We start from the raw sequence: 18102 nt of genomic DNA, 5'->3' as shown, positions 1-18102 counted from the left end.
TCATAGCTAATGGCACTTAATCCCACGCGTACCTTTTTTGTTCTATACGTAAATAGCCATGCTACGCAGGGTGTTGATGTACCCTGCCGATAGCTGGTACCCTTACCATACATTGAAGAAACTGTCCAAGTCTATTGATTGTGGGAAATGTGGACATCTTTGGAAAGGCAAGACAAGATAATGCACATGCTTACCAGCTACAGTACAGTTAGGCTACAGTTAAAGTAATTTTAAAACATTACCTTTAACTTGGTCAGACTCGGCCTGAGAGGATTTGATTCACTTTCTAACAAGATAAATCAGTCCTACTTCACTGCCTGTCTGATGATGCGAGACTGAACGCGAGTAAATTCAAGTAAATTTATAGTCTTTGTCATGCCAATGGACAAAGTTGCAAAATGTGGTTATGTGTATGCATTTATACCAGTGCGGTGGCATAATGGCAGTACAAAAACACCTGCATTGTACGTAGTACGTGACCTACATCTAGGCCTATAGAGGCAGAGTCAGTACCCAGAACATAATACTATACCAGTGTGGTGGCAGTATGGCAGTACAAAAACACCTACATTGTACGTAGTACGTGACCTAACTATACACAGCCCAGTCGCTGTAGGTAGTGTACTAACAGCGTCTGGTCGGGCTAACGTGACCTACATCTGGGCCTATAGGCCTAGAGCCTAGAGGCAGAGTCAATACCCAGAACATAATACCTTTTAGGGTCTAGGCCTAGAAACTCTAGACTAGAGTCTAACTGTTAATAGAACTATTTACGTTAACAGTAGACACCACTATCAGAGTACCACGCCCAGAGGCTAGCTGTCTTTGTTGTTGTTAATTGTTATTGTTATCTGAATTTATTTGCCATTTATCATTCCCCGTAATTTACGCCAAATCTTTACTTTTTAATTAAAGTAACGTTAGCCCTAATTCAAAAAAAAAAAATGTTATGAAGTGGGCTACTTTATTTCCATAATTTTCCCTAGGGCCCAGGCCTACGTTATTTTAATTTTATTAGAAATAATTAAAAAATACTCTATGATATCAAATAAATATAACGTTAGCAAAGAAGCTTAATTAGGTGATCCGAGTATCCTCTCGGATCACCTTCTGTATCTGTACGGAATCTTTCTTCTTTCTTTGTTTCTTTCTTTATTTCTCCTCAAAAGTTGTGCAGAGGTTAGCTCAGAAAGTGAATTGCCTATCAATGTCAAACTTTTACCATATATGTATCATGTCGCAAAGACGACAGCGCAAGTAAAATCATAGTGATCAGTCGACCGTGACGTCACTATGACGTCATTATATGAAAACACATTTTCATGCATATCTCATTAATGGAATGGAATATTTCAATGAAATTTACGTCACATATATTTCAAGTCAAGTGGATTCTACTCATATTCTCAAACTTCATTTTCATCTCAAAACGCGCGCGTACGCGCGCGTTGAAATATTTGTATGCTCAAATCGAGCTCAAAATTTGTTTGCACACGTTTCAGACCATTTAGAGCACTTTTTGAAAAATTGAAAAAAATTGGACGGACGGGTACGCGCGTGCGCATATACGCACGTACAGCTCATATGCAATTGAAATTCCCACTTTTTTACACAGATCGGATGCCTGAAATGTCAAGGAATATTTCTACCAAGTTTCAAGTCAATCCGACTCTAAATGACGTCATACGGGCCCGTCAAAGTTGAAATTCCGCGCGCGCGTCAATGGCGATATACAGTGCAACAATGCCAAAAAACCGCCAATTTTAAATCCGAGTTTACTCGCCAGGATGGACGGTGACCCCCCATTTTCTTGACATATTTTGAAAACTGATGAGTTGAACATGTCATTTCATGGGTTGGCAATGCTGAAAAAATGATGAAAAGATATCAAATTTCTTAATAAATCAAAAAAAGTAAATTTTCAAAATGACGTCATCAAATTTCAAGTTTTGTCGAGCGTATCTCACTTATCCTTAGTCAATTTTCACCCAGATTTCAGTATGCTGTAGCTTATTTAATACTCTATCAGTTATGTAATAACACAATTTTGATTAAATGACAGCATGACCTCATAAAAATGAATTGAAAGTAACCTTGTCGAATTTGACCAGTTTACGTGTTATCTCTATGGGAGTGCAGTTTTTCTGGAAAGGAAAATTGACATGACTGACTTTTTCGAGCACTAGCTCACTTATGCTTCGGTGAATTTCTCCCAGATTTTAATATGTTGTAGCTGAGACTTTGGGCTATCGTCACTGTGCCATCCATTTTTTCATACGACGTCGGCATCACGTCGATAAACTTGATTGAAAAATGGCACGTGGCTTCGATGCAGCGTCATTTTGCTTAATACACAGGGCCTATGGAGCATGAAATAGGTCATTGCATAGCGCATAGTTCATGTCACGTACATTATTTCATAAAATAACAACTACTTGATCAGACTCCATCTTGGGTATGTAAATTAGGGTCAAAAGTCATAGATGTTTCATCCTGTACCTTGATGAATACATGTCCTATCTTTGTCATATTTTGCACACGTAAAGACCATGTTACAAGGATCATTTCACAAAATAACCACTTTTTGCTCAGATGCCATCTTGTCTGTGCAAATTGGGGTCAAATGTCATATGTACTTCTTTCTGTATCTTCGTTATGACGTGTTATCTCTATGGGACGGAATTTTTTTCAATGTGAAAATTGACATGATCGTCTTTATCGAGCACTAGTTCACTTACCCTTCGGAGAATTTCTCCCAGATTTTAGTATGTTGTAGCTGAGACTTTGCGCTATTGTTATATGCCCTTCGTTTATTCATACGATGTCGGAATCACGTTAAAAATCTTGGTTGAAGTTAAAGCTTATCTTCGATGTATTTAGATATTTCTTTCTTTCTGCAACTTTCTTTGCAATAACTCAAGAAAAACACGCCCTATCACCCCCATATTTTGCACATGTTTAGTTCATGTCACGTACATTATTTCATGAAATAACAACTACTTGATTGGACAATATCTTGGGTATGTAAATAAGGGTCAAAGGTCATAAATGTTGTATTTTGTATCTTGGTGAATACATGTAATATCTTTGCCATATCTTTGGGCTATCGTAATGTGCATTTCGTTTTTATGCCCTTCGTTTATTCATACGATGTCGGGATCACGTCAATAAACGTGGTTGAAATTAAAGCTTATATTCGTTGTATTGAAATATTTTCTTTCTGCAACTTTCTTTGCAATAACTCAAGAAAAACATACCCTATCAACACCATATTTTGTACATGCTTAGTTCATGTCACGTTCATTATTTCATAAAATAACAACTACTTGATCGGATGCCATCTTGGTAATGTAAAGTAGGGTCAAAGGTCATAAATGTTTCATCCTGCATCTTGGTGAATACATGTCCTATCTTTCCCATATTTTGCACACGTAAAGACCATGTGACAAGGATCATATCACAAAATAACCACTTTTTGCTCAGATGCCATCTTGGGGGTGCAAAGTGGGGTCAAAGGTCAAATATAGTTCATTCTGCTTCTTTGATAGTGTATACGGAATTCGGTACCCAAGATGGCAGGTCTGACTCTCTTTTCAAAATGAGAATCCAAACATCACACGACCAATGTCCCTAATCTCAGGTGAAAACTCGAATCATTGATTAAAAAAAAAAAAAAAATCAGATCACCTAATTTGTCAGTCTTGACAAATTCCGAGTCTAGTTATTATAAATAGGTTGTCTACGCATACGTAACTTTTCTTTTTAATAAATCTACATATATACATGAGGATCTAAGGTACTAGCCCTAGGCCCTACCGCTAGTACCGGTTTACAATCGACCATATTATGTGGTCCATTTATGGGAAGCCCTACCCATCTATGGACCCCATACATTACTGGTCATTAGTAGTTGTGTGACAAAGAGGTAGTGGGACTAGTCGGACAGTAGGAGTGCTCCTATGGACGTAGTTCTAGATCTACTGTAGACATCAAGGCTTCAGTACCATGTTGGCAGAATACTATATCAGACATAGATAGGCGTATATGGGACTGTGATATTGATAGACTGCTTTCTTTCGCTGGCGAGTCTGCGTCTATGGCAAAATACGTGGAAAGTTACAATCTGCAATGTAGCCTCTGCAAGAGAGTGACCGCCGTCACGGGTCAAAACAAATGGCAAAACCTTGAGAAATCCAAACGAGCAACTTACCATTTAGCCCGATTTCATCACCAATGGTCTCCAATTCGATATTTTCCTCAGGAGCATTTTTGTGAACATAACTGAGTTTATTGTACAAAAGTTGTCTTTTCTGGACGTCTTCATTCAGGTCTTCGATCGACGTGTTGTACCTTCGCGAGACTCTTTTTCAAGCAAAAGTTTATGACTCCGCCCACAAAACAACGTCAAAAAATATACTCTATGTTGATTGGTCAATAGCAACCTCGCCGCAGCGGCAGACAAGAAAAATCGCTCAGCAGAGCGATTCGAGAAAACCGCTTGCGGTTGCCGCTCTGAAAAGTCGCTGCTACCGCTCCAGTGTGAACGGTCGTACATGTACAACACGCGAGGGATTTTTGCGGTGCACCGCTGCCGCTGCCGCAAAACCGCTCCAGTGTAAACGGCCCTTAATGCGTCGGTACTAATGGCTATAGCAGCAAGTCTCTCCACTGTTGCACTAGGGCAGGCCGCTTATTACTCCTAAAAAAAATGTAGAAAATTTTGCAGTTTCTAGATAAATGGGTGAGAAAAACCAAGTCGAAAAGGTAATGTATTAATTAGGTGATCCGAGTATCCTCTCGGATCACCTTCTGTTTTTGTACGGATTCTTTCTTCTCCTTCTTCTTCTTTTTCTTATTTCTCCCCAAAAGTTGTGCATCGATTAGCGCAGAAAGTCCTCTTCCTATCAATTTTAAACTTATACCATATATGTATCGTCTCCCAAACACGGCAATTGAACTAAAATCAAAGTGATCAGTCGACCGTGACGTCACTATGAGGTCATTATATGAAAACACATTCTCAATCATATCTCATTAATGGAATGGAATTTTTCAATGAAATTTACGTCACATATATTTCAAGTCAAGGGCATTCTACTCATATTCTCAAAATTCATCTGTACCTTAAAATATTTGTATGCTCAAATCGAGCTCAAATTCTTTTTGCACACATTTCAGACCATTTAGAGCATTTTTTGAAAAATTGAAAAAAAAATACGGACGCGTACGCGCGCGCGCATATACGCACGCACAGCTCATATGCAATAGAAATTTCCCGTTTTTTCACACTTATCGGCTGTCTGAAATGTCAAGGAATATGTCTACCAAGTTTCAAGTCAATCCGACTCAATATGACGTCATACGGGCCCGTCAAAGTTGAAATTCCGCGCGCGCGTCAATGGCGATATACAGTGCAACAATGCCAAAAAACCGCCAATTTTAAATCCGATTTTACTCGTCAGGATGGACGGTGACCCCCAATTTTCTTTACATATTTTGAAAGCTGATGAGTTGTACATGTCATTTCATTGGTGGCGATGCTGGAAAAATGATTAAAAGATATCAAATTTCTTAATAAAATAAAAAGAGTAAATTTTCAAAATGGCGTCATTAAATTACAAGTTCACTCGAGCGTATCTCACTTATCCTTTGCCTATTTTCACCCAGATTTCGATATGTTGTAGCTTATTAAATGTTCTTTCATTAATGTAAAACAACATTTTGATTGGATGACGTTATCGCCTCGTAAAAATGGATTGAAAGTATCCTTGTAAGATTTGACCAGTTTACGTGTTATCTCTATGGGAGAGCAGTTTTTCTGGCAGTGAAAATTGACATGACTCTCTTTTTCGAGCACTAGCTCACTTATGCTTCGGTGAATTTCTCCCAGATGTTAGTATGTTGTAGCTGAGACTTTGGGCTATCGTCAATGTGCCATCCATTTCTTCATACAATGTCGGCATCACGTCGAAAAACTTGGTTGAAAATGGCACGAGGCTTCGATGCAGCGTCATTTTGCTTAATACACAGGGCCTATGGAGAATGAAATAGGTCGTTGCGTAGCGCATTGACTCGTAATCCTAAGGTCCTTGGTTCGAGGCTCACCCCTGCCAATATTTTTTTAAATCTTTTTTAACACTTTTTCTTCCTTTTCTTTAGTTAATCTTAATCTCCCTTTCCTTACTTTATCTTTTTCTGATTTTTTTTTCTGCTTCTCCTTCAAATTTCTATAAAATAACATAATTTTTGCTTTATTTTTCTTTCTTTATACTACTTTCTGTGCAATAGATGAACAACAACAATGGCTATCAATCCCATATTTTGCACATGTTTAGTACATGTCACGTACATTATTTCATAAAATAACAACTACTTGATCGGACACCATCTTGGGTATGTAAATTAGGGTCAAATGTCATAAATGTTTCATCCTGTATCTTGGTGAATACATGTCCTATCTTTGTCATATTTTGCACACGCAAAGACCATGTTACAAGAATCATTTCATAAAATAATTACTTTTTTGCTTAGACGTCATCTTGGGTGTGCAATGTGAGGTCAAAGGTCAAATATACTTCATTCTGTATTTCCGTTAGTGTATACGGAATTCGGTACCAAAGATGGCAGGTCTCACTCCCTTTTCTAAATGAGAATCCAAACATTACACGGCCAATGTCCCGTCAACACAGATGAAACCTGTATGGTCATGAATATTGATGGCAGACCTGACTCCCTTTTCAAAATCAGTATCCAAACATCACACAACCAATATCCCTAAACACAGATGAAACCTGTATAGTCATGCCTATATTGGGATCAAAACTCAAATCATTGATTTTCAAAAGATCGGATCACCTAATTTGTCAGTCTTGACAAATTCCGGGTCTAGTTGTCACTGTGTTTATGATAGAAATTTAGCCGTGCTTTATTTGTGAAGTCGCCCTGAATGTGGCAGTGATTTTTGCTCCCGCTCAGCTGCGAGGTAGCCGCCAGGACCGCGCCTTGCGGCGCGATCTCCGGGGCTAGCTACTAGTACGTACATGTAACTTACACATTGTATCGCATGCAAGTAGTACGTACGTGGACCGGAGATAGCGGACGTTATACGCATGCATACGGTGCATTTTCATTTATTTTTATGAAAGTAATGGACTAATTGGAACGAAATTTTGCACAGGTGTTACTGCAATCATACCCAAACTCCATGCTAACTATGAGACCAATTGCTGCAGGTTTATGGGCTAGTACCTTTAACATTGTATTTTTGAAATCTACGCACAAAATTGGTCTAGATGAAGTAGATTTAAAAAATATATGTTTGGGGTGCATGGGAACCCCCCCTTTCCGACTCAACTAAATAATGTATACATCAGTGCACCTGCTATAACTGTCCTACCAAGTGCACACATAAGGTGTTTGTTTTTGATTTGTTTTTGATTTGTTTGTTTGTTTGTTTGGCAGTCACGTGTCACTCTATGTGTTGAATGCAAAGTTGTATGTATTTCGGGTCCCGCAGCAATTGTTATGTGAAACAATAGAAATCAAATAAAGATTACTAAACAAAAAGTGTGTGTGTGTGTGTGTGTGAAGTACGTGTGTGTGTTTTTAGTGTATGATACGTGCCTGTGCGCTTATATGTGTACGTATTGTACGTATTTGTGGTGTCATCTGTATGTGCACCCATGTACACATTGCGTTGGTATTCCTGGAGCAACCGTGTCTTAGATAGAAACCTTGGACATAAATTTATTATATATTTGATAAGAACTGCTGGAATACTCATTTAAGGGGCCCTGAAATCCAAATGCATTCAAACATCTATTAGTCCTAAGAATTAAACCAGAAACACCCCAAACAGTAAAACACATTACCCTTCCTTTTAAAGTGACAAACACTGAAACAGTGAAAACAACTACCCTGGGCAATATGGCTTAGCATTCAATGCAATTTAGAAAATAGTCAGAAAGACAGAAAATGGATGGCTTTTCTATCCCTCCTCCGAATGGTTAATTCTAAAAATGTTTTAAATTTCTGAAATTCGAAATTGCAGATGTTTGATTTGTGTGTGTGTGATTTGCCGGAGAAGAGTACTACGTTAACAATATCCCTAAAGATTGTTCTCTTTTAATTGAAACTGAATCTTGTGACCTGGTCCCGTCAATCACAGAAAAATGAAATCAATTCCTTTCACATCCAGTGACACGGAAAAATGTAGATTTTATGGAAACAAAGACCAATAAAGGACAAACTAGACTCGGAATTTGTCAAGACTGACAAATTAGGTGATCCCATTTTTTTTTTAAATCAATGATTCGAGTTTTCACCTGAGATTACGGACATTGGTCGTGTGATGCTTGGATTCTCATTTTGAAAAGGGAGTCAGACCTGCCATCTTGGGTACCGAATTCCGTATACACTATACAAAGATGCAGAATGAAGTATATTTGACCTTTGACCCCACTTTGCACCCCCAAGATGGCATCTGAACAAAAAGTGGTAATTTTGTGAAATGATTCTTGTACCATGGTCTTTGCGTTTGCAGAATATGGGAAAGATAAGACATGTATTTACCAAGATACAGGATGAAACATTTATGACCTTTGACCCTATTTACATACCCAAGATGGTGTCTGATCAAGTAGTTGTTACTTTATGAAATAATGTACGTAACATTAACTAAACATGTGCAAAATATGGGGTTTATAGGGGCTATTTTTCTTGAGTTATTGCAAAGAACATTGGAAAAAGAAAGAAATATGAAAATACATCGAAGATAATCTTTAATTTCAACCACGTTTTTGGACGTGATCCCGACACCATATGAAAAACAAAGGGAACACGTACGATAGCGCAAAGTCTCAGCTACAACATATTAAAATCTGGGAGAAGTTCACCGAAGGGTAAGTGAGCTAGTGCTCGATAGAGACAATCATGTCAATTTTCACATCTAGAAAAATTCCCTCCCATAGAGATAACACGTCATAACGAAGATAAAGAAAGAAGTACATATGACCTTTGACCCCGATCTGCACAGACAAGATGGCATCAGATCAAAAAGTGGTTATTTTGTGAAATGATCCTTGTAACACGGTCTTTACGTGTGCAAAATATGTGGAAGATAGTACATGTATTCACCAAGATACAGGATGAAACATTTATGACCTTTGACCCTAATTTACATACCCAAGATGGCGTCTGATGAAGTAGTTGTTATTTTATGAAATAATGTACGTGACATGAACTAAACATGTGCAAAATATGGTGGTGATAGAGTATCTTTTTCTTGAGTTATTGCAAAGAAAGTTGGAAAAAGAAAGAAATATGAAAATACATCGAAGATAGGCTTTGCTTTTAACCAAGTTTTTGGACGTGATCCCCATACCGTATGAAAAAATGAAGGCCACATTCACGATAGCCCAAAGTCTCAGCTGCAACATATTAAAATCTTAGAGAAATTCACCGAAGCATAAGTGAGCTAGTGCTCGAAAAAGAGAGTCATGTCAATTTTCACTGCCAGAAAAACTGCTCTCCCATAGAGATAACACGTAAACTGGTCAAATTTGACACCCTTGTAAAAAAATACCATGGTTTGACTATGAGGCATAACCATGGTTTTACATTGGATCCATCCATGGTTTAACCATAGTGCAATATGGTTTAATTATGGTCAAACCATGGTGCACTAGTGTCTAACCATAGTTTAACAATAGTTAAACAATAGTGCACTATGGTTAAACCATGGTATCTACGGTTAAACCATAGGTTTAGCATGGGTTAACCATGGTAATCATGGTTTAAAGGTGGTAAATTGGAACGCACTTACCATGACATTACTGTGGTATTACCATGGTCACTACTGTGGTTCTACAGTACCAAAACCATGGTTAAGAAAAAGTAAAACCATGGTTAAGGAAGTGTGAAACCATGGTTAGGAAATGGTGAAACTATGGTTAGGAAAAGATGAAACCATGGCAAACTTATGGTTTAACCATAGTGCAATATGGTTTAATTATGGTCAAACCATGGTGCACTAGTGTTTAACCATAGTTTAACTATATTTAAACAATGGTGCACTATGGTTAAACCATGGTAGCCATGGTTAAACCATAGGTTTAGCATGGGTTAACCATGGTAACCATGGTTTAAAGGTGGTAAATTGGAACGCACTTACCATGACATTACTGTGGTATTACCATGGTCACTACTGTGTTTCTATCAAGCCAAAACCATGGTTAAGAAAAAGTGAAACCATGGTAAAGGAAGTGTAAAACCATGGTTAGGAAATGGTGAAACTACGGTTAGGAAATGGTGAAACTATGGTTAAGAAAAGATGAAACCATGGCAAACTTATGGTCTAACCATAGTGCAATATGGTTTAATTATGGTCAAACCATGGTGCACTAGTGTTTAACCATAGTTTAACTATATTTAAACAATGGTGCACTATGGTTAAACCATGGTAGCCATGGTTAAACCATAGGTTTAGCATGGGTTAACCATGGTAACCATGGTTTAAAGGTGGTAAATTGGAACGCACTTACCATGACATTACTGTGGTTTTACCATGGTCACTAACTTGTGTTTCTACCGTGCCCAAACCATGGTTACGAAGAAGTGAAACCATGGTTAAGGAAGTGTAAAACCATGGTTAGGTAAAGGTGAAAGTTTGGTTAGGAAAAGATGAAAACATGGTTTTACAGCTGCCAAACCACAGAATTACAACCCAAATCACGATACAACCATGATCCATTGTACATAGTAAACCCACTATTTAACCACAGTGCAATATCGCAGAAAAATGTATTTTTAACTACAGTTGTATTTCACAAGTACTTTGAGAAACCATGGGGAAAATTGGTTGGAGAAATATATTTTTCCACAAATGCTTTGCTATTTGATGAATAATGATCAATAAATAGCACAGTAGAGTCTTCACATAAAGTGATGAAATAAAAATATTTTCAGTAAATTACCTGGAGCAGAATAATAATTCTTACAATTCCTATACAAATGTATTGTGATACAGTACATTTGTAAACATGTATATGAACCTGGACTCTGAAACAGGAGAAAACCAATTCTCTATTATTTTCCTTCTAGCTATAGTCTAAAAAATATGTACAGCTGTATTTAAAAACTGACTTCCATGTGTGTGTTGGTGGATGGGTGCAGATTGTAAGTGTTAATTGATTCACTGTTTAATAAAAGAAGCTATATGTAGCAACGAGTAGGTCGATGCTCTTACCAGCATTGACTTTCACACCGCCAAAGCTCTCCCCAAAACATACATGTATATCGAATACACTATGGCCAAATTGAGGAAACCAATAAGTCCCAATTTTCATGGCCTAGTCATGTGTATTCCTCTGAACATGCAGAAGTCAAACATTGCCCAATTTGATGCGCTTTTTCAGTCAAAACGGACTGACTGGAGTTGACTGTACTGTCATTAGCATTTAAAGGCACATAGACCCGGTGGTTTGCTTGCGTACACGGCGCACGGCACAAGCTTCCTTGCGAGACCTATGCTATCGACTCCTCTTTATCGTTAGCGTACACGGCGCACGGCACAAGCTTCCTTGAGAGACCTATGCTATCGACTCCTCTTTATCGTTAGCGCTTACGCTTTGATCCATTTCCATGAGTCCGAAGAAGTCCAATCCACTGCTGATGATGACAGCTTTAATATTTTTTTCTCTGAAGTCAAACAAAGAAGCATGCACCCTGGCATTCAAATTCTACGGACTGTCTGACACGCAGAGAAGACAATGAAGGCAACATTACCTAGCAACACCTACGCGCTTTACCGTTGACGACAGCTCAATTTCGGCAGTCTTTGTATCAATGCTAATGGTGATCGGCACTCTCATCTAAAAGCGCTGCAGCAACTACCGGGTCTAGGCACCTTTAAAATAAGAAAGTACACAAGGGTAGAAACAGTCAATTATGATTATACATTCAAAAGTTATTTTTCAGCAGCTGGGTGTGAGAAGTCAAAGTATCATACAAATATCACATTATTTCCAGTTGCAAAACTGTAGGTTTATGTAAACAAATCAATGAAGAAAATGTACTCTTACTGAACCTCAGTCAACAAATAAGACATAAGAATGCACATTTGCTCACTTTGCTGTTACGATTGAAAAGTAGCTTTTTATTGCTTCATGAGCAGCATCTTGACTGTACGTAGGTATGGCTTATTGCCAGTCACATGATTTAAAACTATAACAATATCACCTGCAAAGAATTAGTTGGATAATTAAATACAGTGTACATATATTAGTGCATGTTTGATGTACATGATCATTTGTAGCTTTGTATAGTTAATGCAAATTTGGACTTAAGTGACACCAGGAGCACTGGACAACAGAACAAAACAGCATCCAAAAAAAAAAAAAAAAAATTATCTAGCAACCAACAGTCCTGACATGAGAGCATACATGCACACTTCACATGCTTTGAAAACTGTCCTTGTACTTCTACTGTCCAAGACTATCCAGCAGTAAGCTTTGGTGCAACTTCTGGATGAGGCTTCGCAGGAACTAGGTCTTGATATAGCTTGGTTAGTGTGCCCTTTGTCGTTGTGGAGCCTTGAGATGTCCTTCTTTTGCAACCGTGAGCCGTGAGAATTTTCTTGGGGAAGATCACTCCTGCAACGAACTGAGAATTTATTCATTACGCTATTATTTTTTTAAAATAATAATAACATGTAGTACGTGTTAAACTCTACTTCAAATACTCAACACACAAAATTCTTGCACAGAATAGCTACCTTGCAAAAAACATAAGAAGAATGGGATTAGATTGATGTGGTACACCTAGCCATCATTTCATCACTCTAATGTGCTGGAGAGATACTGTTTAAAATACAGTGTACTTTTACAATCATTTTAACCCCTAAGTGCCACATACAGGTGAAGCCATTATGTTCAACATTCCATATCATGTATTGTGCACAAATTGCCTAGAGTAATTTGATGTTTTTTCAAAAATTGATCACATTCTATTTTAAGCAGGTTGCCAATATTTTAGGATGCTGCATAGCATGCTGCTGGTATTTGAGAATGTTGCACAAGAATTTGGGTATGCTGCAGTGTAATGCTCAAATTCCTCATGAACCACACTAATAATGGGTTGAAAAAAAGAAAGAAACAAAGTAAGAAAGAGGAGTATCTTACCCTTGATGACATGGAAAAGCGGGAGAAAGTATGACATCAGTAGATGGACTTCTCTGCACCAGAATTCAGCCAGGAGGATGCCATACACATATCAGCACTGCATGTACTTGTACCCATGAAAGGAGCTAGCTAGGGGACAGCCTGATCGATGGTCATGGGTGGACTTCAAGTCTTCTATGGAGAAACCTTCTCGTGTCAGCCACTGGCACAATCAATCATTGATTCTGATGAGGAAAAAAAATAACACAACATAACGATAATAGTGATGATTGAGAGAAGTGAAATAAGGTTAGGCAGAAAAATCACACAGGAAAATTATGTATGTAACATACAAAATACAGCATTGGATGATTTAAAGTTTGGTGCTTGTGCTAGCTCCCAAATGACTGCTGGAATAAAAGACTCCCAAATATTCTACAATGTCGCATAGCATGCTGCTGGTTTTTGAGGATGTTGCACAAGAATTTGGGTATGTTACAGCGATATGCTCAAATTCCTAATGAACCATACTGGGTTGAAATAAAGAAACAAAGAAAAAGGAATACCTTCTCCTTGATGACATGGTCAAACGGGAAAAAACATGACATCAGATGATCCACTTCTTTGCACCAGAATTCAGCCAGGAGGATGCCATGTACACATATTGATGTAAATCAGCGCTGCATGTGTATCATGTACTTGTACCCATGAAAGGAGCAAGCTAGTGGACAGCACGATCAATGGTCATGGATGGACCTCAAGTCTTCTATGGACTGCAAGTCTTCTATGGAAACACCTTCTCACATCAGCCACTTGCACAGTCAATCTTTGATTCTGATGAGGAAAAAAAAAACACGACATAACAATAATACACCTATTAATGATTGAGAGAAGAAAAATAAGGTTAGCCAGAAAAATCACACAACAATCCGTTAGGTGAATGATATACTGGTATAACATACAAATTACAAAATACAGCATCCTTTGCCATTGGGGGATTTCAAGATCAGTGCTAGTGCTAGCTCCCAAATGACTGACTTAAACTGAGCTCCAACACCGACGGTCGGATTAACTAAGCGATACTTATCAAAGTTATTGATCCCCAGCAATAGGTGTTGGAAATCGCAGCATCGCAAGGTCCGTGAGAATCGCACGACGAAAAGTGATGGCGCATGATTACACTCGAATATTAAAAGATGCAGGACTGCTTAGTTTTTAGACACAAAGTGAGGAAGACAGACTAAAATGCCCCAAATTTCAACCATTCTTCAAAACACAACTTAATATTTAATTTTATGCTTCCAGGCTCAGATTTATGAAGCCACATGCTCGTGTAGGGCCTACGTTTCGTGGCGTGGGTGACCATTGCATTAGCATAGAATGTACATGCTACAGGCCTAACTCTTACACTACGAAATGGCGGAGCTAGGTTCAGCAGACGACATTCTTTGATTTCAACACCAAGCCCAGCACTTGACCGAAAGATTGGTCTGTATCTCGTCGACGGGGATATGTTCCACAGAGCAGAGACTGCATCTGGCTTTACGGATCCCCTCCTATAGACATAGTCCGGAGGTAGAGAGCCATAAGTAACGTCAAAAAAAAAAAAAAAAGACTCCTCCTTCGGACAGACGAATCTTTCACAAGTTTGCCCAGCACCAGCAACCAGAAATTTATGACATATTTTTGAGGTCATCCTACCAGCACCTACGGACTTCAAGTTCACTTCAGTTTTATCGCCAGTGCCAGTGGCTGCCAGCGCTTAAGTTAGTGCTGAGACACAATCAAAGAGTATAGAAGCTAAGAGGGCGTACTCTCACGACTTCGCACGCAAACGGGTGTAGTACGGCATGGAGCGGGAGCCCAACATGGAGCCCAATGGCAGCCAATTTAGTAATAATACCGCAAGCTTCTTAAACACGTGAGCCTATGGAGCAAACCCTACCTTCCTTTCATTTTCTTCATTTTAAAAGGAAGCACACAGCGGTAGAATTGCATTTCAGACCTCAAAATATCACAAAAAGTATATTTTCTGTCAATATGTAAAAAAAAAAAAATTGAAGTAATGTAATTACTTTTTTATCAGTAGTCCCTCAGCAAGTTTGTGTTTGAGCTGACAAACGCCACCTATCTCTTTCTCTCTCCCTCCCGAAACATAGTTTGGTCTACCTACTTCAGCTCAAACTTTGTGGGCCTGCAGATTGCGATTGGAAAGTAAATAACATTTTTTTCAAATACATTTCATGGTTAGACAGGAATGATACTTCTTTACGACAAAACAAGATTCTAAGTACATACATGTACATCGGTACATATCGTACATATCTTCCCCTGTATGCCCCCTAAAAAGGGGAAAAATGAAAGGGAGACAGAAATACGAGGACCCAGTGATACGGCACTGATATCATGATCGCGAAATATACAGTACGCCCTCTAATCAATCTATCGGTCTGTTGCTTTCAATGGCGGAATGGCGTCCGTATTTCGCCCATGAGCGTACTAGTTCGCAGGAGTAAGCCCTTGTGTCTTAGCGTAGCTTCTACTGATACTCTTGATTCACTGGAGCAGTTACCACTAGAAGTCCTAACAGAGTTAGCAGAAAATAGTGTTGTTGATGTAGCTTGCACCGAACCTGACATCACCACCCAATATGAGGTAGGCCTATGCCTACTAACATTGTTAGGGATTACGCCTAACTGTTAGAACTACCGACTACCGTCTTGTTAGCCCGACCAGACGCTGTTAGAGTACGCTGTGCAAATAAATTATAGCCTGTCGCTACTAGTAGGGTTGGGGGTACCACGTATCGCCACCCTAAGGATCTGTAGCTCGTTTATTCTAAAAATATAACACACATCCGCCTAAATTCTTACCTCAAATATGCCATAAATACTGCAGTTTTGAATGTCGTGACCGTCTCATTGATTACGAATCTCCGTTTTAAAATAGCGCAATTTTAGCGCGTGCGTTTCATTTTCTTCGCGCAGCTAAATTAAGGGAACCTTGCGATCGGCACCCCCTAACCTCCATAGGTATACACGTGAATTTCACAGCATAGGTAATACACGTGAATTTCACAGGCCATAGGTATACACGTGAATTTCACAGCCATGCGTCGTTACTGAGCGGATGTGTAATTTCTAGCTTGGTTTGTTTGAGTTTGATTTTCGTTTCCTCGGTTTCATTGTTTTTATAGCTCATGACACTTAATCCCGCGCGTACCTTTTCGTTCTATACGCAAACAGCCATGATACGCAGGGTGCCAATGGGAAGGTGCCCTGCCGATAGGTGGTGCCCCAACCATACTACCACTATAACAGGGTTAGATCTACACTGTCTACAGCGACTGGGTTGTGTATAGAATCTAGTTACCGTAGATAACTTGTAGAATTTACGTGACACAGTAACACTAACAGTTCAGTACAATACAGTAGCTGAGTTAGAACAACTCATTCCAAACTCTTGAGCTCTCATGTCATACTCTCACACTCACTGACTCAGTCACACTTTCAGATACAGAACAGTCTACTGGACTGGTTATCCCCACTTGATACGATCATGCGAAATTTGCACAGCAGGGGCAGGGCCGCTGCCGGCCCCGGGTCGGTCGGGACAATTCAATGCAAATCTCGCTGGTAATTATTTTAGCTAAGATTAGGTCTACTAATAATGTATTAAAAGTTACGTTGACCAACCTTCCTCGAAGAATCCCAAAGGAGCAGTTCCTCTTTTTCTTAGGGGCCGTTTGCTAGCCATTTCTGAAAATATCAGATGGTTCGTACGTCGAGATGTTTGACTCCGGTCAGATATCATCACGAAAGAGCGTTTGAAATGATGAACATCAATCGTAGCCGTGTGTGTGGTTTTTGAGCGCGGTCGCGGACTAACGGTTCAGCAGTACATACACGTAAGGTTCAATCAGCGACAACAACAACACGCACATGACCTCTTACGTTACATTATTATCAAGAAAACTTGTAATCATTAAATTTTTGGTTTTGAATAAAAAATATATGTTTACAACTTTTTGTATTGCAAATTAATGTTTTTTCAATGTGTCAATATTTTTTGTGCTCCATATATTTTGAAATATATTTTTGTTGTGATCTTTGGTACGAACGAGCCTCATATCAACAACCCGGATCTCCCATTCATCGTACACAATTACACGCCGATTGCATTCATATAGTTTTCTATTGTTGTGTGTACATGTCAAAGCTACGGGGAACGAACGGGCGGCAATGAGTTACTACCTTTTTTTATTTTTTCACGAGTATGTAATCTCATTTAAGGTTTTTTACGTGCTTTATTCCGTAGTGAATAGATGTTGCATTTTAGGAATGCTGTAAATCAACCAAGTGAAGCAGCTTTTTGTTTGCAATGGTAAGACTACTGTTTGTTTACATAATCCTGTTGAAGCCAAACGGGTGCGGGTGGTTGCGTTAGATGAATGTCCGTCATGACTTGCATTGGCATTGCGGCCATCAAATTAAGAGTTTTCATATTGATTTTTGTGATCGACATCATTCAATAATCATAGTGCACGTGGTTTAAACTTTGGTAAAACAAAAAGTTAACCATGGTTTAATAACCACTGTTCTTATGCTATCATACCCAGGTTCCATGGTTAGAAATTCTAGAATATCATGGTTTTTCTGCACTCTATATCTGATCAGCATGGAAACCACGGTTGAAACCATTGTTAAAATAACCACTTTTTCAACCGTGGGTAAACAAAAGTTAAACCACGGTTTTATAACCACTGTTCTTATGAGCTATCATACAACCATGGTGAAAATCATGGCTTTTTAACCGCCTCTTCACTATCATGAAACCACGGTTCGTAGAACCAATCAATGTTTCATAACCATCCTTTGCACATCACACTATGATAAAACCATGGTTCAAATCCTGGTGTAGCTATGACCATCGTTTTCCTTGCTAA

At 38.8% G+C, this 18102-nt stretch overlaps 1 long non-coding RNA gene across 1 annotated transcript; it reads right to left on the bottom strand.

The window, feature by feature from the left end:
• Positions 1–12135: 12135 nt before the first annotated feature.
• On the bottom strand, positions 12136–16989 carry LOC140245733 (uncharacterized). Its single transcript, XR_011902364.1, has 4 exons — positions 16853–16989; positions 13724–13991; positions 13179–13402; positions 12136–12660 (listed from the first exon to the last, which is right to left on the bottom strand). It is a non-coding gene; the product is annotated as an uncharacterized lncRNA (long non-coding RNA).
• Positions 16990–18102: the final 1113 nt, after the last annotated feature.

Source organism: Diadema setosum, unplaced genomic scaffold (assembly GCF_964275005.1).
Source record: "Diadema setosum unplaced genomic scaffold, eeDiaSeto1 scaffold_25, whole genome shotgun sequence".
Classification (NCBI taxonomy): domain Eukaryota; kingdom Metazoa; phylum Echinodermata; class Echinoidea; order Diadematoida; family Diadematidae; genus Diadema; species Diadema setosum.
Note: the sequence above shows the minus strand (reverse complement) of the source record. Positions and strands in the feature narration are given on the sequence as shown.